Source organism: Schistocerca piceifrons, chromosome 2 (assembly GCF_021461385.2).
Source record: "Schistocerca piceifrons isolate TAMUIC-IGC-003096 chromosome 2, iqSchPice1.1, whole genome shotgun sequence".
In the NCBI taxonomy this organism is placed as follows: Eukaryota; Metazoa; Arthropoda; class Insecta; order Orthoptera; family Acrididae; genus Schistocerca; species Schistocerca piceifrons.
Genome location: NC_060139.1, coordinates 928,349,187 through 928,372,292, shown reverse-complemented (window position 1 = coordinate 928,372,292; position 23,106 = coordinate 928,349,187). Strand labels below are relative to the sequence as shown.

General features: G+C 45.1%; 1 protein-coding gene across 6 annotated transcripts in view; it reads left to right on the top strand.

Annotated features, from left to right (window-relative positions):
• Nucleotides 1–23,106, top strand: part of LOC124777906 (stress-activated protein kinase JNK) — a 718,838-nt gene that overhangs the window by 307,741 nt on the left and 387,991 nt on the right. The window lies entirely within an intron of this gene.

The following is a 23,106-nucleotide window of genomic DNA, read 5'->3' as shown; positions in this document are numbered from 1 at the left end:
GAATGACACTAGGCAGTTCCTGAGCAAAACTGCGAGTGGCGGAAGGGACCGAGAGGAGGTCGACAGCAAAACCGTACACAGAATAGAAAGGACAAACAGAGAAGAACCCAAACTTGAAAGCCAAGAATCGTAAATAGTGTACGAACAAACCACAACAGCAAACTGAGAGAAACAACCAAGAGCAACCGAGTGGCTATGCGCGTACAGTAACGTCGGCGGCGATCTGAAAGAGTCCACGCCGCTCGCGGTGCTGCTGTGAAACCAAAGAACTCTGCACGGCGAACGCAGGCACTTTCATCTCGATATCGATCCCCTAGTCTGTCGAGGATGCTAAAAAGACATTACACCTTCCAAACAACTTTGGAAAATAACAATAGGTGTAAGTCAATTTATTAATAACAACGTTTCGGTCAGACAAAGTAACATCATCATCATCATGCTCGGAGAAACGTCCTGGAATTGACGTCGTTTTATGCCTGAATCTGGTTTCTTGTATAAATGAAACTACCTGTTTCTGATAGACGTACAGCTACTGTCTTAATCATGTTGTGTTAAAAAGGTACGACGATTTTGAGATGACGGTCTGTTGGGAACCAAAAAGTGCTCTCTAGCGAAAGTTCACGATAAATTCAACAGGAAAGTGGAAATTAAGCCTGAAACAATTTCGACTTCATCAGCGATCGGTCTCTCATAACTCGATTATATTGAGAGGTAAAGAACCTACGCCAGTATCAGTTGTGCGGTCCTCAGCCGCGTGCTTGTCAGGACTCTATACAATAATAAAAGTTATGTCCATTTCTGCTTACCCAAAGGAAATTCCATCTAGAGCCGTGCCTGGTCTTGATAGTTTTCTTAGACACTAGCGTTTTACTGTGAAATCATAAATGTACGAAACCTATCCTATAAAAAGCAGTTAGTGCTGCCCACCAGTGAAACCTGCAACCTTGTGTGACACGCTTTTCTCGCAAAACTAGCAACTGTCACGTTCATTTACCCTTAGATCATAAAAGAAAGCAAATGTAACGCCAAAAAACGTGAGTGTAGCCGTGAAAACTAAGAGTGACTGGAGTAAAACGAAATAATGAAATATTGCGGCTGGAGACAGATTATTAGCACCGCCCAGCATAACGCAGTCGCGACACTCGCTGCTGTGGAAGTTGCTACCGCCTGACAGTTGGAGGAAAACTAGTGCTACCGTTAACATCGTTTCTTTTGAATTCGTTTACTACTTAATTTACGAAATAGTTATTATATTTTTGCGTCCCAGGAGTAAGTAAATTGTCAAGAGGTCTGAATAATTGTAAAACAAATCAAGATAGAGCCAAAACTCATGATTGAAATGGCAAAAGCTACAACGTCTTCATGAAACAGTTCTTTGGAAGCTGCATATAATTACGGATTACGTCACTGAAAGCAAGAGAATGTAAAAACAATATTTCATCGATAAGGGCAAATATTTCTGTTGCTCACTGTCATTACGATTGGCACATTCTGTGATGCACAACAGTTTTGCACGAAGTCTAAAGATTTGCTCGTCCTTACGCTTCATTCGATTTTCCAATTCACGAAAGTTTGTGTAATATAATTACCTCTTCTTCAGAAAACGACTGTGTTGAAAGAAAAAATTGGTGCGTGTGTGGCTCAGGTGTAGAAACAATTGCAGAACTAGTTTCATTGGAGTCGGGAAACAGCTTTATAGCTTTGTCGTTTTGTTCTCATATTTATGTGGTAGTACTTCAGGCTGCAGTTCTGATAGCTTATTCAGTACCTTAAATAATGTAAGTAGTGCATTCCCTAGGAGTTCGGTATTTTACAGGTTCATAAACTGTTTTGTTTCGGATTGTAATGAAGAAAACTAACCGTTACCTTTTGTAATTCATCATGCCTTCTGCTGTTTACTGTCTACTACTTGTTCTTAAGAAGAACGTTAGTCTTCAATAAATGTCTGTAGGACACAAAGGAGATCGTAATTAACCAGGCCCGTGGTGTGCTGTTTCAAAACATTTTGTTCTTTAAAAGTCGGTAGAATGAGAAATTTAGTATCGTCTTTCTGTTATAGCCACATTTTATTACGCTGTGTACGCTCTCTTTTCCATAAATCATCTTACAAATCAGTATAAACGATCAATGTATAACAAAAGTGAACAGAATTGCGTGTTGTGTGTGTGTGTGTGTGTGTGTGTGTGTGTGTGTGTGTGTGTGTGTGTGTGTGTTGCACCTGGGAATTATTAGCAGAAATTTCCGTAATCCACACCTCTGTTGACTTTCCTACAGTTGACGAAATAAATAATTGCATAAAATATATTCGCAGTGGCAAATATGGACAACCATCAGCTTCATAATGGAATGACGACAATGACAGTTTATGCCTGACTGAGGCTCGAACATGAATTTTCTTCGGACATATCTCAAGGACCATTGCATTATAATTCGGAACAACACAGGCACTACAATATCGTAAATAAATACTTGTTTTAATAGAGTCCATAATTCGAAGCTGCTAAAAGAGTTGGTGGCACTGTAGTATTGTTTCAGTAGTGAAGACACTGTTGATGCGAGCGGACACAATTGCACTTTGGAGGAGTGACTAGTGACGTGTGTGTGTACGAACTTCTATAGACAGGATGAACAGTGACAGAGATAAGAAGAGCTTTTAGAGATCGCTTTGGCTAGCCTCCAACTCGTGAAGTAATCCTTCTCGATTTGTAGAAACGTGCTTTAGACGCATACAGTTTCAAAGACATGCCGCGTAGTGGACGTAAGAAAACTCAAGAGGACAAGTGTGTCGCCGCCACCCATTCAGTTGAGCAGGATCCTTGACAGTTATTAGGAAAAGAGCAACTGACCGTAAAGTATTCCTCTGAACAACGCATGATTACATTTAAAAAGTTTGAAAGTGAAATGATTTGCACTTGTGTTCGTGAACGAATTATGACAATGACATGGAGCAGAGATTGGCACCTGCCGTGCTTTGTTGGCAGAAGTTCCAAGCTCCGTGTCTCGCTCAAAAAGTTATTTTTTGATGAACCTGCGATATATTACAGTTGACACAGGAGGAATATCGTTTTCTGGTCTAAGGAAAATACCCACCGTGTACAGGAGGAGGAAAGGAAGCCTAGTCATGTTCGAACAATATTTTTCCTAAGAGTACGTGAATAAAATTCTTATTTGGACATGCTGCAAATGTAGTTCATTCCTCAGTTCGAATAAGTGAGACTTGTGGATCATGAGTGGTTACGGCAGAATGAAGAACCAGCACAGTTTGCTATTCACGTGCGTGAGTTCCATGATGAACAGTTTCGTGTCCGCCAAGTAGGGCGTTGTTCAGCAGCTTCTCCAGCCCCAGTGAAATGACTTACCACGAAGCCCCGGACCTTAGCCCTCCAGTTAACGCGTTGTGGGAGATAATAAAGTTCCATGTTGTTCAACGTCCGTACGAGACTAAGAATTGAGGATATGTTTTGAGGAAACACTTCGAAGCACTCGTAAGTAGTTCGCTATATGTGAAGAGCATCAGAGAGAGCTCTGTGGAAGGGACGAATGTGCGCTTCCAGATTGCAACGTCTTCAGTCCTCATTACTGCCGGAAACTTGATGATGTGGCTAGTTGTAACTGCCAGACGTTCCACATGGGTTACAGGTGGACATGCACACGTCGCGAATGTTCTTTCCATTCACCTTGCGTCTTTTATGTCCCTTACTGACAAAATACAACACGATTGTGGTTCCACAAATAGCTATATCTATCTGTAATGAGGAACGCTACACATACGCTGCTTGGCTATTAGCAATTTGTATTCAAATAACATTGTAGGGATGCCACGAAACCTTTTGTTTAACACAAGAACTATTCTTGTGGATTGTACGCCACTCGCAATCACAAGTATTTCAGAATAGTGACACACAATTGAAACGGAATAAGACACACGCTCGCACTATGTACGTTGTGGTGGTTCTCGTATTTGAGTGGGTGGAATATTGGGTTTTACTGATTGCTATCGTAACTTTCCGTTCCCGAACGCTAGAGTTAACAAAAAAAAATATAGTTGTTACAATTCTGGCTCAGGTGAACTGTCCATCGAAAAGGAACCTAACCCAAAAATCCCCGTTAATACGCAACGGATAAATACTTCGTATTCTTTGGGTCCTAAATATGCATCTGACTTCTCACAGACGCCTAATTCTTATAGAGGTAAAAGTTCCGCCATTCCTGCCGAATAATAACTTTAAGGAGTAAAGAGTGCAGTTGACGCATAATTATCACTTCCTATAACACACTTTACGTTTTAAATGAAAATTTAACACATAACAAATTCAAAGTAAGTTCATCTCACAGTTATATACATCCCTCCGCAAAAGAAAAGTCCCATCATAGAGTTAAACTTGGTGCGTATATTTTTATAGTCAGTGCGTCTTGTAATCCTTCGCTATCTTTTAAGTAATCCATTCATTGTCAATATTAACAGCAAAATATCTAGCCTGGCGCAGCAAAAGATTAATACGACTCTCAAATGTGGACAGAAAACGACTGATTCACTACAGTAGACTAATTCATATCTCCTTTTTGATCAGCAAGAACTTGTGTAAGCTCTTCGCTATCCGGCCTATTGTTTGTTGACGTCAATGCTCACGCTGCCTCTGACCAGGTACCCCCATATTCTGGCGGTTTTAAATAATGCATGGCGGCTCGTTACTCACATGAAACAATGTTCCAAACTAATTACTACAATGGCCCTCCCACACAGCCCTAATTCCATCTCTCAGCAAACACCTTTACGGCACCGACCTAGCACTATTATTGTAAAGGCGAAAAACAAAGCTCACCCACGGCCGATATAAGAGTCGGATTGCTAGGTACGTCACCTAGACTGTAGCAGCTCTTGCTAGATTTACTGAGTCGACAGAACAGGCCAGCAATAGGATCAATTAAAAACTGAGATCTGGAGTTAAAAAATTGCTAAGTTGCAGTATAAGGTTTGTATGACCCCAGTGTCTAGATGTTCTGGAGTCTGTTCTTAAAATTAGCTACTCGGAGACCAGAAAAAGCAACGTTTCCTCATAGAGGCATGCTTTGGACAGTCGGTGACAGACCAGAAAACTATTTCTAAGTTGTCCAACGTGATCGGCCACGCACCCAGCGCGTGATCATTTCGCAATCTGTGTCACCATGTTAAGGGTATCCGTTGTACAATATTACTGTTTCCACATACTGCATTACTGGACAAGAATAACTGTCTCTCAATAAACCAACCTCACGTTTGAGATTTGGTAGACCTCACCATAGAGCCCACTAGTCAAAAGTACAGTCGGTACCATTTATAGCGACATTGCTTCTAACGACGTATTGGCTTTAACAGCAAAATCTCTAAAACCCTACGTGAACGCTATATTTCAAAAATCGCTTATTGCAACTTATCGTATAAAACGACGTAATTTTATTACATTTTCGGAGGAATATATCGGCTATAATGTCCAGTCTTCACTTACGTTTGTTACGTATTTGGGGATTAGTAACAACATTGTAACGCTGATTTTGAAAAAAATAAATTCCTTTTCAGTGCCTCTCACAAATACTGTAATAGAACTGCTGTAGGAGTACTATATTTCTGCTACTTTTTGAATTTTTAACTCCGTGGCAGCCTAAGATTTAAATATAAATTTTCGTCAAAAAACAAAGCAAAAACCTGGTTTGTGTGACTATCGGTTATAGGGATCGTAAATCGTCAGTTCCTTCGATAAATCGTCAGCTCCTTCGACGTCATTGTAACCGGTTTAGACTGTGTTAAAAGATCGGCTGGGTGCTTGATGTTACACGTGTAAGTACTCAAGTGTAGAATTTACTGTTGTGCGGTCTTGGTGCACGGGGCCTTTTGGGATACACTGTAGACTGTTAATGTCACCGACAGGCGATGACGAAATGTGTTTTAATAAAGTGGCTGATTGATGTTTGGAAGTGACGGACCTGTAATGAAGATGAAAAGGCCAACAGCAAATAACGTTTTAATTATTATTCGAGTATAAACGCGGCGTTGCAGAAACGCGTGTGGGAGAGTGTTTGGGACAGGAGCTTTGACACGATGCGATGCGAACCCCAGATGGCTCCGCCCCTCCGCGCGGCTGCCCGTATCGACGGAGCCGGCAGCGTCAGCAGTGAGCGAGCGTCCGCCTAGCTAGCTGGCTAGCCCCACCTGGCCGCGGCCGGAGGGCCCTCGGGCACGCGCGGTCCAATTAGCGACGGCGGTTAATCAGCGGTTGCCCGGCAACGCCGCCGCCCTCCAACTCCAGCCTCCCGCTTTGCTTCTCCGTATTTTTGGAAACGCAGGCCGACCGCCTAATGTTGCACAACATTTCCTCGCTTTCACCGCTCTTTAGGCAGCGGGGTCGACCTTGGCGAAAGAAACTCTCGTCCTGGCTTTGTCCGCTGCCAGTGACGTCAGTACTGAACGCTGCCCAATTGGCGGACGACCTGCCGGTGGTTATTCAAACCGCCACCGACTTAACCAGTGTGAACACCCGCCTTACTCGTTACAGTTGAACGTAATTAGCGTCATGTATCTCGAGATGCCTTGACAAAGGGTAAACATTTGAACCAGGCGACTAGGAACAAGCGTCTCGGAAACGGCAAAGATGGTCGGCTGCTCTCGTTGTACTGTAGTGACCGTCTGTGGAAGATGGTTAAGGACGGTGGAACAATGAGTAGGTGACAGGACAGAGTGTTGGACGTCAACGCGAAATCACGGAACGTGGATGTTGGAGGCTTGCCTACTGTGTAAATCAGAACAGGCGGCGATCTGTGACATATTTGACGACTTATTACAATGCTGGTGCAGGCACAAGTGCTTCGGAGCACACCTTTCACCAGACACGGTTAAACGTGGTGCTTCGCAACAAGCAACCACTACGTGTTCACATTCTTCCCGACAAAATCTTCAATTATTGCGATTGCGGTGGGCACAGGATCATCGAGAGTGGGTAGTAGATCAATGGAAATGTGTCGCCTGGCAGGATGAATCACATGTTTAGTTATACTAGATCGACGCTCGTGTACCGAAATCTGCCAAGGACGAATCCATGCGATGCAGAATATATACATACAGAGGGCCCAAGAAATGTTGCGACAACCTTACAGGTGAGGTGGAGCACATCGGAAGGATCGAGAATTGCATAGCAATCCATGGCCGCAAACGTTAGGGGCAAGCGATAGCAGAGATCGAAGATTGGAAAGGAAACAAGAAAGTGATTGATTTGACACGTATATTGGACATAATGAGTACGCATGTTGTACAACAGGAATATAGCTATAATCTTAAAACAGATGCTCGAAGTTTGCACAGTCCGACGCCACGCATGCCTGATACGACGGAGCATTGACGCTCGAACACACCGAGAGTTTTTTGTGATTTTAGCAGTGCGCAGACGATTCTTGCGAAGAGATAAGTTTCAGACTCTACAGATTCGCAATACATAAGAGATTTCAAAGCTCCCCACAGAAAGAAGTCAAGGCTTTACAAATCCGAGAGCGTGGGGAACCGATCCACCACGCCCAGTCCATCGATGCGAGAATGACTGCTCAGATGCCTACAAACAGCCAGTCCAAAATGAGCGGACGGATCAACATTTTGGAACCACATGCGGCACCTCGCGTTTACTGGAATATCTTCGGGAAGAACCTATTCGCGGAAGGTCTGATAATTCACTGCGGTCAAGCGGGTTGGGAAAAGGTACGGCTGGGCTAAGCAGTCGCCGAAAAAACGAGCCCACATATTGACTATGAAGCGATGTCGTTCCGCGTGGTTTTCTTATACCCACAGATGCTGATTTTGGTGATTGCATAATCCATCCTTGGTGAATGTGGCCTCATTAATGACCAACACACATACTGGGAAAAGCACATTTCAGCCACACTGTTGCAGAAACCACTGTGAGAAACGCACACGTACTAGGAACGGCGATTATCGCTGAAACAACCAGTTTTTCGGTTATGCCGGTCATGCCCCAATTTAATGTGATTGTTAAAACCAAACAAAATAACCAGCTTGTGAAGTAACTGATTTTTGGCTTTGTATTGCTGTGTTTCCTGTAATAAACGTAAATATCGATCAAAGTTGAAAAATTCGAAGTCTCCCTAGACTTTTGCGATATAAGATTCAAGATACATAGAATCAAAATGTTAAATAAAAGCTTTGCTCGAAAAGTGACAAGGGATTGAACACTACAAAAATTCACCACTTTTGCTGTATTGATCCCAAATTTTTTGAAACTCTTTTCAAAAATCATGTTGTAATAGATCATACCACTATTTGGGCATTACAAATGGTCAGTGTTAAACAGGGAAAAGTGAGATTCGAAAACTATACTTTTGTTGTTAAGTTGTCCATTTGGAAATACTACAAGCAGATAAAGGCATTTTATGTAGGCACAGACAGCAGATGAATTACTTTTTTATTATAAGCTATGAATGAAATGTTATCTTAAGTTTTCTCCTTCTATTATGATGTCGCAAGTGTGTTGTGCCTCCTCCCGCTTTTAATCTTTTAAAGCAAGTGGGGCGTTCTTAAAATACTGCCAGACTAGTAATGGTGCCATTCTGTAATACGGCCGACGTACAGCGACGACAGCGAGAAAGTACCCTATAAATCAGTACACGCTTACTGTGTAATAAGCCACACCATATGGCAACATGTATATTATTGTCTCACCAATGCTCGTTTATGTCATACTTATTAAAACAGCATTGATCTTTTTTCCCTTTTCTATAATAACCCAATATTTCAAACCAGTGAAAATTTTACGAACAAACATTATTCGTTCTTATTAGGAGTCACAAAAACTAAAAGTTTTAGCAACGCTGCTATGGCATATCAACCGGATTTTCTACCCAGTTATTAGTGAAAGAACACCTGTTGTAATATGAGCAAACAAAATACCGAAAAATACCAGTTATTCAGAGCTAAAATACTGGTATCTATTTTAACCGGTCGGTTTTTCATAGCTAACACGTGCCGGATGGTCATCAGAGTGATGGTCATAGGAGTTTAATAACTGCACCCTTTGGAGATAAGAGGCGTGGAAGGAGTCGGCGTTCAAAACACTCTGCTGCGTGACTTTAGTAAGTCCGAGGCAAGGACACGTATACCGATTCTTAGATTAGTTCCACGACACCGATCGTGACGTGTCCAGACTGGCCTTGCCACCTCTGAATGACCCGTACTCGCACAAATTGCGATGCAGACGTGCAAACTAACTGTGGTGCAGTTGATGTCGGCCTGGGAAGCGTTCTCGCTAAATTTGTCCAGCGGCTCGTCCATAGCACTCAGCTTTTCCTTACATTGAGTGCATGTCTCCATGCTCACCATTTCTATACCGTTCCATGCATCTCTTACGCTGGCTAGCGATCCTCTCGTTCCGCTCCAGTACTGCCGTGTACAGCACCAAGTAGCGGTGTAAGACGACGTTTGCGGCCATGGGCTGCTACGCAGTTCTCAATCCTTGTGATATACCCCACCTCCCGTACGCACAGAGCATATTGTTTTGTTGCGTGAAAAAACTTTGTTATTTTAAATGGAGCTATGCTCCTTAACGGGATTCGAAAGCCTTTGAAAAGACGAATACAGTGATCATGACGCTTATCAGTAATGACATAGAAGTAAGGGAGAAATGTGTTACGATTGATTGGGAAGGAGGTCGGAATTGGCGAGTGGGGCTGTCGTGCCAGGTTCGGTCGTTATATGCACCAAGGAGATAGCCCAGGCCATTGGGATAAAACTTCTTTTCTCTTGGACCTATTTTATGCTGCGTGGATACAGGGCTATACTAGATTGTTGTAAATGAAACTGTATACTAACTAGTAACGTATGACATGGATGTTAGTAAAACTGATTCAGAATTGTGTACGCACTCGTTTTCAAGTGAACTACTTCTAAAGAAACAAGTAACGAGTCGAAATAGTGCTTTCAACGACGGAGCATTAAAACAGCATCCCTTTTGATTTTGGCTGGTAACAAGAAAACATTTTCGCCAATTGACGGTACAGCACTACTGGAAGCTTTTAGAATTGCATTTTCAACTGCAGCGAGAATCCCGGTTTTTGACATTTTACAACAAATAGCCCCGGATGCAACTGCTACCACTCAGTATCGAGTACATGTTCTGGATTTCTTCAAACTGATACTGAATTTATACACCTGCACGCGTGGTGGGATAGGATTCTATTCGGATTGCGAAGTTAATTTTTTTAGGGGTTAGGGGAATGTAGCTGCTACCCCAAGTCCCTCGCGGGTACGTCCTTGCCATTTTCCATGATGACCTCAGAAGTTAAGTCCCATAGTCCTCAGAGCCATTTGAACCTATTCATAAGTATCTACGCTACCATCGCCTCGCCACGTCATAAGACTGCTGCCTAAGGTCGCCGAGTCGCGCCGAACGCGTGTGAAGTAGGGAAGTGCGGCGCTGTTTGCTTTGTTTAGCACAAAGGCCCACAACGTCTCCTGTTTCAATGCTCCACCATTTAAGTTGAATTTGTTTTTATGCTTTCGAATGTCCGTGGCCCTTTTGTACCTACTGCTATATATTAGCTATTTATCTATGTTGCCCGGACGACAATTGCAGTGGGACCAGAGAACCATCAAATTCGTTTCTCCGATACTACATTTTTGTGAAGATCCAGTCATTATTCTGCTAGGATGTACAGAGAGGACATAGAAGTCAAAAAGCGCAAGAACAACTTTAACAGAAAACAGAGGGTTAAAATAATAGAAGTTGTTGGAGTTATAACACATCAGTGCTACTCCACTATCTTAGGAAGTGGTCTGCTGACCGTTGCGTGAATACGTATAAACATTTCTACTTCCTCATTTTGTTTGAATTTAAAATCACTGTCTGCATTTTTATAGTCTTTGATGATGTCTCCAGCATTAGGAGACGAAACATAAAAAATACGAACCATCCACACCATAATGCCCACAGAACAAAAATCAACAAGGAGCTCGTAAGCTTAAACTGATCCCTACCACCAGCACCAGCAGCAGCAGCTTCCAGTACGTGTTGTAGCTCCGAGGGCTGAAGTTGACGTATTTATATTAGTACAGAACTAGCGGACGATGGAAAAAAGAGAGTGAAGCGAACCACGCTTCGTTACTTTTCGTTTGTTTTTACAGAACTTTTCCCTTTGAGAACGGGAAACGTAAAACTTTTGCTTCAAGCAAGTCTCTTTTTTTTCCCCCTCTAAATACGCTGCCATTAGGTAAATTACGAATATACGTCATGTATGGCGCTCTCTGTTAAGCAGTCTTCCGCGAGGCGTCGCTTACAGTTTGCTTGCACATCTGTTTATGAGAATCACAGGAAAGGAAGTTAGTGTTTGGGAAAATTTTTGAAGTAATTGTCAGACATTGTAGAAAATCAGAGGGTGAATGTAGAAGTTATTATTGTGTTTCCTGTGATGCCCACATTTGAAACTTAGAAAGTCGCGAAGGCGCGCTAGTTCTAGGTAGGCTGTGTGAGAGGCTGAACATTTGTGGAAGACCGTCTTTCACAGGGATACCCTGTATGAGGTATACAGGGTGTTTCCGTATTTATGCGCCATCAGGCGCTCTTCAACTCTTGTCATGGGTCGCCAGTAAAGAATTTACGTTATTTTTGTCCAATGTAATTGGTTATAGAGCTGTTATGTTAGCGATTCATAAAATACGGATTAAAACCGTCAGATTCGAGAGGCAAAAGTTGTTTGGAATTGTATTTGCGTTTCGTCAGGTGCTTTTCCTTCAATAAAATCTACAGGAAGTTGTTATGATTCCAGCAACGTAGTAATATGCAAAAAAGTAACTTTTTTGTATACCGTTAGGCTTTCGAAAGTTGACATTTTGATGATGTGCGTGGATACTGATGTAACATGTGGAAGAAGTTGCTGCTGAACATTCATGTTCACATCATATAGAGCAGTTTCGCGAGAATCATGCTTCCCACACGGTTGACCGCAGACGACATTCAAACCCAGCTTGCTAAATCTTTGTAAAGATTATGGTTGCGTATGCTTCAGCGCTTTATGCAAATATAGACTGAGGGAAGTGACGTTCTTAGCAAGGTTGAGGAAAGTGTAAAAAATTTGGTTTCTCATCCGGAATTAAATAAAGAGTCATAGCGCAACTGAATGGGAAAATGAAAAAGCTTCCAGTACCAATTCCCTCTGATCTACAGGTCGAAGTAACTGATCTGCAGTGTGACAGCAGATACACTCCTGGAAATGGAAAAAAGAACACATTGACAACGGTGTGTCAGACCCACCATACTTGCTCCGGACACTGCGAGAGGGCTGTACAAGCAATGATCACACGCACGGCACAGCGGACACACCAGGAACCGCGGTGTTGGCCGTCGAATGGCGCTAGATGCGCAGCATTTGTGCACCGCCGCCGCCAGTGTCAGCCAGTTTGCCGTGGCGTACGGAGCTCCATCGCAGTCTTTAACACTGGTAGCATGCCGCGACAGCGTGGACGTGAACCGTATGTGCAGTTGACGGACTTTGAGCGAGGGCGTATAGTGGGCATGCGGGAGGCCGGGTGGACGTTCTGCCGAATTGCTCAACACGTGGGGCGTGAGGTCTCCACAGTACATCGATGTTGTCGCCAGTGGTCGGCGGAAGGTGCACGTGCCCGTCGACCTGGGACCGGACCGCAGCGACGCACGGATGCATGCCAAGACCGTAGGATCCTACGCAGTGCCGTAGGGGACCGCACCGCCACTTCCCAGCAAATTAGGGACACTGTTGCTCCTGGGGTATCGGCGAGGACCATTCGCAACCGTCTCCATGAAGTTGGACTACGGTCCCGCACACCGTTAGGCCGTCGTCCGCTCACGCCCCAACATCGTGCAGCCCGTCTCCAGTGGTGTCGCGACAGGCGTGAATGGAGGGACGAATGGAGACGTGTCGTCTTCAGCGATGAGAGTCGCTTCTGCCTTGGTGCCAATGATGGTCGTATTCGTGTTTGGCGCCGTGCAGGTGAGCGCCACAATCAGGACTGCATACGACCGAGGCACACAGGGCCAGCACCCGGCATCATGGTGTGGGGAGCGATCTCCTACACTGGCCGTACACCACTGGTGATCGTCGAGGGGACGCTGAATAGTGCACGGTACATCCAAACCGTCATCGAACCCATCGTTCTACCATTCCTAGACCGGCAAGGGAACTTGCTGTTCCAACAGGACAATGCACGTCCGCATGTATCCCGTGCCACCCAACGTGCTCTAGAAGGTGTAAGTCAACTACCCTCGCCAGCAAGCTCTCCGGATCTGTCCCCCATTGAGCATGTTTGGGACTGGATGAAGCGTCGTCTCACGCGGTCTGCACGTCCAGCACGAACGCTGGTCCAACTGAGGCGCCAGGTGGAAATGGCATGGCAAGCCGTTCCACAGGACTACATCCAGCATCTCTACGATCGTCTCCATGGGAGAATAGCAGCCTGCATTGCTGCGAAAGGTGGATATACACTGTACTAGTGCCGACATTGTGCATGCTCTGTTGCCTGTGTCTACGTGCCTGTGGTTCTGTCAGTGTGATCATGTGATGTATCTGACCCCAGGAACGTGTCAAAGTTTCCCCTTCGTGGGACAATGAATTCACGGTGTTCTTATTTCAATTTCCAGGAGTGTATAAAAATCAGCCTATATTTATCCAAACTTTTACCTCAGGATCGATTTCCTCGTGTATACGAGTGTCCACACGGCTATCCGCCCTGTACCGTATGATGATGGATGGGGAGGGGCCGGTAGTATGCTGCTCGCAGGCCAACTCTCAGCGTTTGCTCGCGGAGCACGTTTGTTTGGAATAAATAAAGCGAAACGCGTGTAGTCCAAATAAGCCTTTATTACAAGCACAAACTATGGAGTAACAACAATATTAGTTGTGTTGCTTGAGGCTTTCTCGACGGACTAGTTGTAAATATGGGACGAACATTGGATGGCGTTGTTAAATGTCCACAACTTTTTGTCGGTGCGATTGACTGACATCTTCAGTTGCGACGAACACAACTGTTGTCGCTGTAACCGAAGCCTCCCATGTCTGACAGCCTGAGAAGAAAAAGCGCAGGCGAGAAAGCGCCAAATTCGGTGACCAGTAGCGTAGATACGCTAATCGGTAGCGACAACAATCAGCCACACCATTTGTCGGACGATGAACGCACGCCCAGAGGCTGTAAATACGTGTCCGCGCTGGCGTGTGCCCATCCTCGCGGTTGTGTATCTAAGTCTCCACTGCTGCTTCGTTCCATGTACGGCTAACAGCTCTTCTTTGTGGTGGGTGTGGTATTAACATGTCTTCCTGTTAGGCAGATTAGTCGAGCTTACTTTTTATTCAGCGATCAGTACTTTGGACAGACTGACGGTGTCGCAGAGGGCAGTTTCCTGTCACCCATTGTGGGCAATCTTGTTATGGAAGACTTCGAGGAGAGGACGCTCCAGCCAGCGGAGTTGGAACCTACATGCTTTTGGCGATATGTGGATGACACCCTTGTCATCTGGGTCCACGACAATGCACCGCTGAATTCATTTTTGCAACGCCTAAATTCTCTTCATTTGAAGTTCAAGTTTACGGTGGAGTTGGAGCAAAAGGCCAAACCTGAACTTGTTACTGCGGAGAAAAGTGGGTGGCGCAGTAGTTATCGCTGTGTACCGTAAACCTACGCGCACGTACTTAAACTTGCAGGGCACTAGCTGTCACCATCCTGCAAAATGAAGTGGCGTGCTTAGTACGTTGGTCCACAGACCACCAGCCATATCGGATTCAGAAAGCTTATCTGATGAGGTACGCCACCTCCGTGTCGTATTTTTAGAGAATGGGTGCTCTAACCGAGAGATTCGGCGTACCGTACGCCCGGCGCGTGCTAGAAAAAATGGGGAACTGGAAGAAAGCGATGAACAAACAGAAGTGATCGTTTTGCCATACGTCAGCGGTGTTTCTTCGATATAAGATGATTATTGGAGAAGGATAATTGCGTGTTCCGTCCGCCAACGAAGCTCAGAGTTCTTTTAGGCTCAGTGAAAGACGATCTTCGTTTAAGGAGATCTGATGTCTATAAGATTCCCTGAAGCTGCGGGACGTCATAATCGGGACAAATTTGTCGCACCGCGGAGGACAGATGTGTCGAACGTCGACGACACACACATCTGGATCAACCAGAGAAGTCTGCAGTGACCGACCATTGTCTCAGTACAGGGTACAATAACGACTACAAAAACATCAAAATTCGTTCGTCACGTTTTCGTACAGAGACAGCGTTATTAAAGAAGTAGTATTCGCAACTCGACTAATCTGTTTAATAGGGACTCAGGATACCAACTCTGCACGGCATGGGATCCAGCGCTGGTCATGTTAAAATCACAGCAACCACTAAGAACAACGGTTGGTGGTACAAAGGGTGACAGCGGTGGCGACATTATTCAGTTGACAACGGCGAGGATGTGAACATGTCAGCGCGGCACGTAGTTCGGCAATCGACTTCCGAAAGAGGGCGCTGGGACGGCCGACAGCAGCGCACAGTTCGATTGATAGCCTCTACGCGTGCGTTCATCGTCCGACAGATGGCGTAGCTGTCACTCCCGCTACCGATCAGCATGTCGGCGCTATTGGTCACCGAAATTTGACGCTCACTCCTGCGCATTTTTTCTCAGACTGTCATAAATGGGAGGCTTCGGTCACAGCCTCAGTAGTGTGTTCGCCGCGCCTGAAGATGTCCGTCAGTTGCGCTGACATAAAATTGTCGACGTTTCGCGGAATCCATCGTCTCGCCCACGAACCATATTTACTAAAATAATAGTTGTAAAACTGCGACTGCGAAAGATACGCGTCAAAAACAGACAACTCGCATAAAAAGTCGATTTTGTGCAGATGTGCTCGATAACTCTCGTAAGGGGACGTAACTTTCCTGTACGCAGAGCCGCTTTCAGGCTAAGAGTTGTGCCGGTGTGACGCTGTCAGCGGCGTGATCCTTGCTCCCACAGCGAGGCAATTTAAATGCGCCGCCTTAAGCGATACTGCAGCGCGTGGCCTGCAGCGTTGACTCAGCAAACAGTCAAACAGCGAGCGCTGGCCCGGACCGCGGTGCGATCGCGTCCTCGCGCATGCCCAACACAAACATGCAGCCCACACGAATAGCGCAGGACACGATGCGAAGGGTGCTCACGGGCGACCTGCCGCTTGCAAATATTGGCGCCCCGCCCGCCCGCCCAGATCAAAGCGCGGGCGCAGCCGCCCTGTGTCCAATCAGGCCGCGTCGTTACAGCTCTTGCGGCCGCCGTTGCTGCTGCGGCTGTTACCGTTGCTACTGTTCGCTTCAAGGCCTTTTGTCTGCTGTCAATAACACCACCACACTCTAGATACTGCACTTCGCTTTATGGGTAAGGGGGCGAGGGCAAATCTGCCAAACATAGTATGTGTCTCATTCATTGATTTACATATACACGTGCATACTTACTCCGCAGGGCACGCTACGGTGAATGGCGGAGGTTACCTTTTACCATTGTTTGTCATTTCCTTTCCTGTGCCGCTCGCAAACAAGGGAGAAACGACTGTCTTAACGCCTTTGTACGAGTCGTGATTCCTTTTACCATATCTTCGTGGTCCTTACGCGAGATCTGTGTTGTTGGCTGTAAGATCTTCCTATAGTCTCTCGCAGATGCCACTGTTTCGCGAAAAGAATGTCGTTTTGCCTCCACACGTTACCATTTGAGCTCAGGAAGCATGTCCGAATACTCGCGTGGTGATAGAACGTACTGGTAACGAATCTAGCAGCACGCGTTCGAATTGCTTCGATGTCTTTCTTTAATCCGACCAGGTGGGGATCCCTAACACTCCAACAGTACTCAAGAATGGATCGCACAAGTATTCTACTAACGGTTACCTTTGTAGGCTCTATACTTTGAGGGAATTCTTCCAGTAAACTGATGTCCACCACTGGCTTTCCCTGCAACCGACCTTACTTGCTCATTCCATCTCGTGTCGCTTTGCAAAAGTTACGCCTAGATATTTAATCGATGTGACCGTGTCAAACAGCACACCACTAATTTGGTACTGGAACGTTACAGGACTGTTTTCCTAATCATCTGCAGTAATGTACATTTTAACACATTTAGAGCAAGATGTCATTCACTGCCGGCCGGTGTGGCCGTGCGGTTCTAGGCGCTTCAGTCTGGAACCGCGTGAGCGCTACGGTCGCAGGTTCGAATCCTGCCTCGGGCACGGATGTGTGTGATGTCCTTAGGTTAGTTAGGTTTAAGTAGTTCTAAGTTCTAGGAGACTGATGACCACAGCAGTTAAGTCCCATAGTGCTCAGAGCCATTTTAACCATTTTTTGTCATTCACTCATGAAATTGAAGTTCTGTCCAAGTCATCCCGTATCCTGCAACACTCACTCAGAGAAGCCATTTTCCCGTATACTACAGCGTCATCAGCGAAGAGTTGCAGATTGTTGCTCACCCTATTCCTCAAATCTTTTTTATACACTGCCCGAAAAAAAAGTAGTACACCGTTTTATAGGTTTCCAATTCACTCAAGATATATCGGTAAAACAGTGCGTATGGAGTACATGAAATTATTACTTGTACAGATAGATCACTAGCACAAGCAGTTCTGAGGTACCCGGTATCGACCAATCGTGCAACACACGCATCAGTACGTGGTGTAGCCCCCAGGGGCGGCATTGCAGGCGCTGACTCTGGCATCCAGTCGATCGTACAGATGGCGGATACCGTCCTGGAATGTGTTATGCTCGACCTGCTCACGTAGATCTGTGAGGCTTGTTGGTTGACCAGTCGCACGAGTCGCTACTCGTTCCATCAAATGCCACACATGCTCGACTAGAGTCACGTCCAAAGGTCGTGCTGGCCAGGGAAGTTGCTTCACATCTTGGAGAGAACGTTGAGTTTCACAGGCAGTGTGTGGGCGAGCATTATCCTGTTGGAACAACATATCACCTTCCTCTTGCAATAACGGCAAAAGAACAGGTCTAACAACATTCTGCATGTACCAAGCTCTGGTTAGCGTTCCCTCCAGAAGCACCAAAGGTGATAGAGAGCTGAAATTTATTGCAAATCAGTCCATAAGGCTCTTAGTTTCGGCCAGTGTGTTTGGACGAATGCACTCTTCGAGACAGCGCTTGCCGTATCTACGTCGTATGAGCATACGATCACTTGCGGCACACACTTGAAGGCAGAATCTGCTTTCGTCACTGAAGATTGCAGCGTGCCATCCCATCTTCCATGTGGAGCCGTGCACGTTGATGCTGTGGCGTGAGTGGAAGAGGGGCTAGAAATATGCGTGCTCTTTGTCCCGCTGCTAATAATCTGTTCACAGCAGTTCGTGTTGACTCGTCTGGGCTCACAAACCTTCGTTTCTGTTCTGTGATATTTGTATGATTTGCCAATGCTGCTCTTACAATATGACGTGTGTGCTGCATGGACATCCAGAACCTCTTCTACTGGTGTAAGAATGTTTATGTGACCACTGAGACCAGCATCGTTGCACAACTGACGCACCACGCCCAACTTATGTGGCAATTCTCCGAAAGGACCATTTCGCCACTCGGAAGACCACAGTTTGACACCTTTCAAACTCGCCCAGTGGCCGAGCGTTTCTAGGCGCTACAGTCTGGAACCGCGCGACCGCTGCGGTCGCAGGTTTCTCCATGACTGACTGCCTGCTTGCTTTATGCGTTTGCACCGCACTGAGTCTTCTGACTGTGGACATACCCTAGTAGAGGGTAGACAAAGATTGCGCTCTGGTAGTTACGCCACTACGCTAGCTGTTGGTGGACGACGTTGAAACCATTATCAGTTCATCTACTAAACAAGGATAATGGAATGTAGTCTAATTAAGTCGGGTGATGCTGAGGGAATTAGATTAGGAAATGAGGCACTTAAAGTAGTTAAGGAGTTTTGCTATTTGGGGAGCAAAATAACTGATGATGGTCGAAGTAGAGAGGATATAAAATGTAGGCTGGCAATGGAAAGGAAAGCGTTTCTGAAGAAGAGAAATTTGTTAACATCCAGTATTGATTTAAGTGTCAGGAAGTCATTTCTGAAAGTATTCGTATGGAGTGTAGCCATGTATGGAAGTGAAACATGGACGATAAATAGTTTGGACAAGAAGAGAATAGAAGCTTTCGAAATGTGGTGCTACAGAAGAATGCTGAAGATTAGATCGGTAGATCACGTAACTAATGAGGAGGTATTGAATAGGATTGGGGAGAAGAGAAGTTTGTGGCACAACTTGACCAGAAGAAGGGATCGGTTGGTAGGACATGTTCTGAGGCATCAAGGGATCACCAATTTAGTATTGGAGGGCAGCGTGGAGGGTAAAAATCGTAGAGGGAGACCAAGAGATGAATACACCAAGCAGATTCAGAAGGATGTAGGTTGCAGTAGGTACTGGGAGATGAAAAAGCTTGCACAGGATAGAGTAGCATGGAGAGCTGCATCAAACCAGTCTCAGGACTGAAGACCACAACAACAACAACAACTATCCCCCGGGTGGCATATGCCTCATCGGATCAAAATCGACGTCACCTTTCCAAGTGTTTTAATTTTTTGTCGACAGTGTATACAGATTGTCTCGAAATACCCTTTACAAACTTCTGAGGCTTGGATGGGGAGTAAGTACGTAATATTTTGAATAGGATCACATGTCCGGAAACGTACTGTTTCCGGGAGAGACACTAGGTGAGATGGAGAGCGTGCATAAAAAAATTTTTCGCAGGCACAATGTCTGTAACAACGTTGGTGGTCGCCACATCGAGACTGTTCTGTGCGCACAGTATGCTACTTTCGTTTTTGTTTTGGGGTAAAATAAACACGTAATTTTTAAGTGTTAATACAAACAAATGTGTTTAAGTGATAAATGGATGTTTGGTTACGTTTTCTTTTGAATTGTTTCCCCATAATTGTATTGCGTTATGCCTAATTCTGTTCCTCCAGCAGAAGTTGTTACGTTAAACATCTGAATCGAAACTGTCGTAGAACGGAAACGGCACGTTTCGCGGCATGCATTCACATTCAAAAATTGTGTACTCACTCTCCTGTAAAAGTCCTAGAACTTTGTTACGGGCGATCGTATCACACTTCCCTGAGGCACGCCTAACGTTACCGTTGTCTGTGATGAACACTCGCCGTCCAGAACATCGTACTGGATTCTGTAAGTGAACAAGTCTTAGAGCCACTTACATATCATGGAACCTATTCCATAGTCTTGGACATTTGTTAAGTTGCAAGGGGGCAGTGTGTCAGACGCTTCCCGGAAATGTAGGAATATGGGATCAGCGTGATGCCCTTCATCCGTGATCCGCAGTACATCGTGCGAAGAAAAGGGCAACTTCAGTTTTGCACGACAGTGCTTTCTAAGTCTGATAGTCCTAAGAACCAGCATATGTGACTGCATTCTGTGTGTGTGAATGAGCTTGGGCGTCGCAGTGCAGCGAAAACATCTTCCCCCCACATACTCTGCAACATCGGCCGAAGATTTCGGTTGTGTGCTCTTGTGGCGGTTTGTTTTCTTGCGAGCAAAATCTGTTCTCACCTCCCCGCAGTAGGGGAAAAAACACCACTGTGCATCACCTGGTAAGGTGATAGTTAGGTCTTCACACCAGTACTGGTAAAGGCAGAAGTGCTTCAGAGCACGCTCTTCGAGGAAATTATTGAACTTGAGGATTCGCATCAGACGATCCCTCTTCGTTCCTATTTTAATTCAGGAACGTTATTAAGTACGATAGCAGTGGGCACGGGATGATAGGGATTTGACCGTGGATTAATGAAAACGTGTCGCCTACTCGGACGAATTATGTTTCTTGTTACATTAGCTTAGTGGTTGTTTCCCGATACGCCGTGATCCAGGCAAACACCTGCTTGGAACGTGCATTGCGCCACCGATGCACGCCTGTGTGGGCAGTATTTATGCTAAGGGGGAACTACCTGACTTCCACGGGACCTGTGGTAGTAATACAGGCAGCATGACAGCTATAGACGACGCGCAGCTCTTGCATCCCTCCATACTTTTGATATCGTCTCCTAGGGCAAGGGCATCTTCAAGCACGATAACTGTTCGTACTACAATGCCAAAATCGTACTACAGTCGTTTGAGGCGTATGACGCTGGACTCACATTCATATCTTGGCACACAAATTCGCCTTCCCTGAAACAGATGGAACACGTCTGGGGCGCTATTGGGCCCCAGCTCAGCGCTTACACATCGCTGGCCAGCAATTTACGGGAAATGCATGACCCACGCGTAGTCATCTGGAGGCATATAGCTCCAGAAACATACCAAGAATTTTCCAAATCCATTCCACTCATAACCATGATTTACTGTGCTACAGAGGTAGTACATCAGCGGAAAATCCTCCTATCGAAGTACATAGAAGTCGAATATGGTTCTGTTTGAAAGGCTGTGACCCGAAAATAGAGTACCAGCTGCCTCATTCTATATTCCTCGGCACCTTTAAAAATTTCACAAAACATTTGGCATGCGAACATATTTGCCACTCTTTTTTTAGCATGTAGCTTACCCCTCACTTCCACAAGCTCCCCTCATTGTAACTCGCTCACATCTTTTAGTCAATCGTTGTCGCTCATATCCATCCACTCTCACTTGCCCATTCTCATTCACTCGCTCATTCAGCCCAACTAATTATCTCTTTGTCTCTCTCTTAACTGTCAGTGTCTCCTGTCTACATCCACAGTCTTCTTCGTTCTATACTACTACTACTACTACTACTACTACTACTACCTCTCACTGTCACTGTTCTCCTCTTGCCTTCCCTCACTGCTACTATCACAATCATTCCTTTCCACTGCCGCTGTGTTTTCTCATTGTGACTCTCTCTTGCTCGTTACCATTGTTATAGACTCTGTCTCTCATTATAACTAATTCTCACCCACGTCCACTGCATCCTGCTCTTTATTCCTCTGCCACTGGCATTGTCTCCTGCACTCTTTTCCTAGCACTGTTCTGTCACTGACAACTAAGTTCTACTGCCCCTGTGTTCCTCTCTTTCTCTCGCATTGCCATTGTCTCTTACAATATTTATTAATTTTCCCTTTCTTTCCCACTGCCACTTTCACATTCTCTCTCAGCATAAAAAAGTACAAATATGTTCACATGCCAAATTTTTTCGGAAAATTTTAAAGATATTGAGGAAGAAAGAATCACATTACTGGTACCTCACTTTGTCAGTCTTCTAAAACCGTACTATTTTTTTTTTTTTTTTGTGCTCCAGTAGGAGTATTTTTCTGCTAGTTTCCTTCTTTTCCCTGCTATAGCATGGCATATCACTCATGTGAAAAGAACGTTATGCGTCAGTAAAATTTTGGTAGTTTACTTATGTCAGATTGAAATAACGAAAAGCTAGTTTTACACTTTAGACCGGATTTTACGTCCACAGAAATTTTGCATGTGCTTCAGCACTACATGGGGTTTCCAGAGCCCTTCCGATGACAACGGAGGCACTTCACAGCATATTTCTCCGTGCTCCGTCACTTTATAAACCAAGTTTGCGCCTCACACCGGATTTTACGTCCATATTTTACATGTACAAGTAGGGTAGCCTTGAATCTCTGTATTTCGGAAACGGATAAAGATACCAAGAACATTTTCAGTTTTGTTCAGTATCGGGCTCTTAAGAATATATCGCAAAAATTACAACCATTTGTTGCGAATGGCCGTCATGGTATCCGGAGTTCGGTTTTGGCGTCCAAAAATCATGTTTTTGGGGTGTGTCTCGATGAGGGATAAAGATTTTTGAAAACAGGAAGCGGATAGTTCTAGATAAATGCATAGATAATACAACGTTAAGTGTCAGCAATTCGCTGCAGTTATTTAGATATCCGCTGCTGACGGCGACAAAATGGTGAAAAACGCTCTTCTCGGGTTTTCTCAGGAACCACCCATGAACTAAACGTGTGCCTGCTTACGCCCCTTAAGGCGCACTGTAGACCACATCTAACGGAGAAAGAACCAACTGATTTGCTCCATTTGAGACGATCTTCTATTGGGTGTACAAATGGTCCCTAGCCAAACAGTTATTCAAAACACTTGACGGTACTTTTCTTCAAAACACTTGACGGT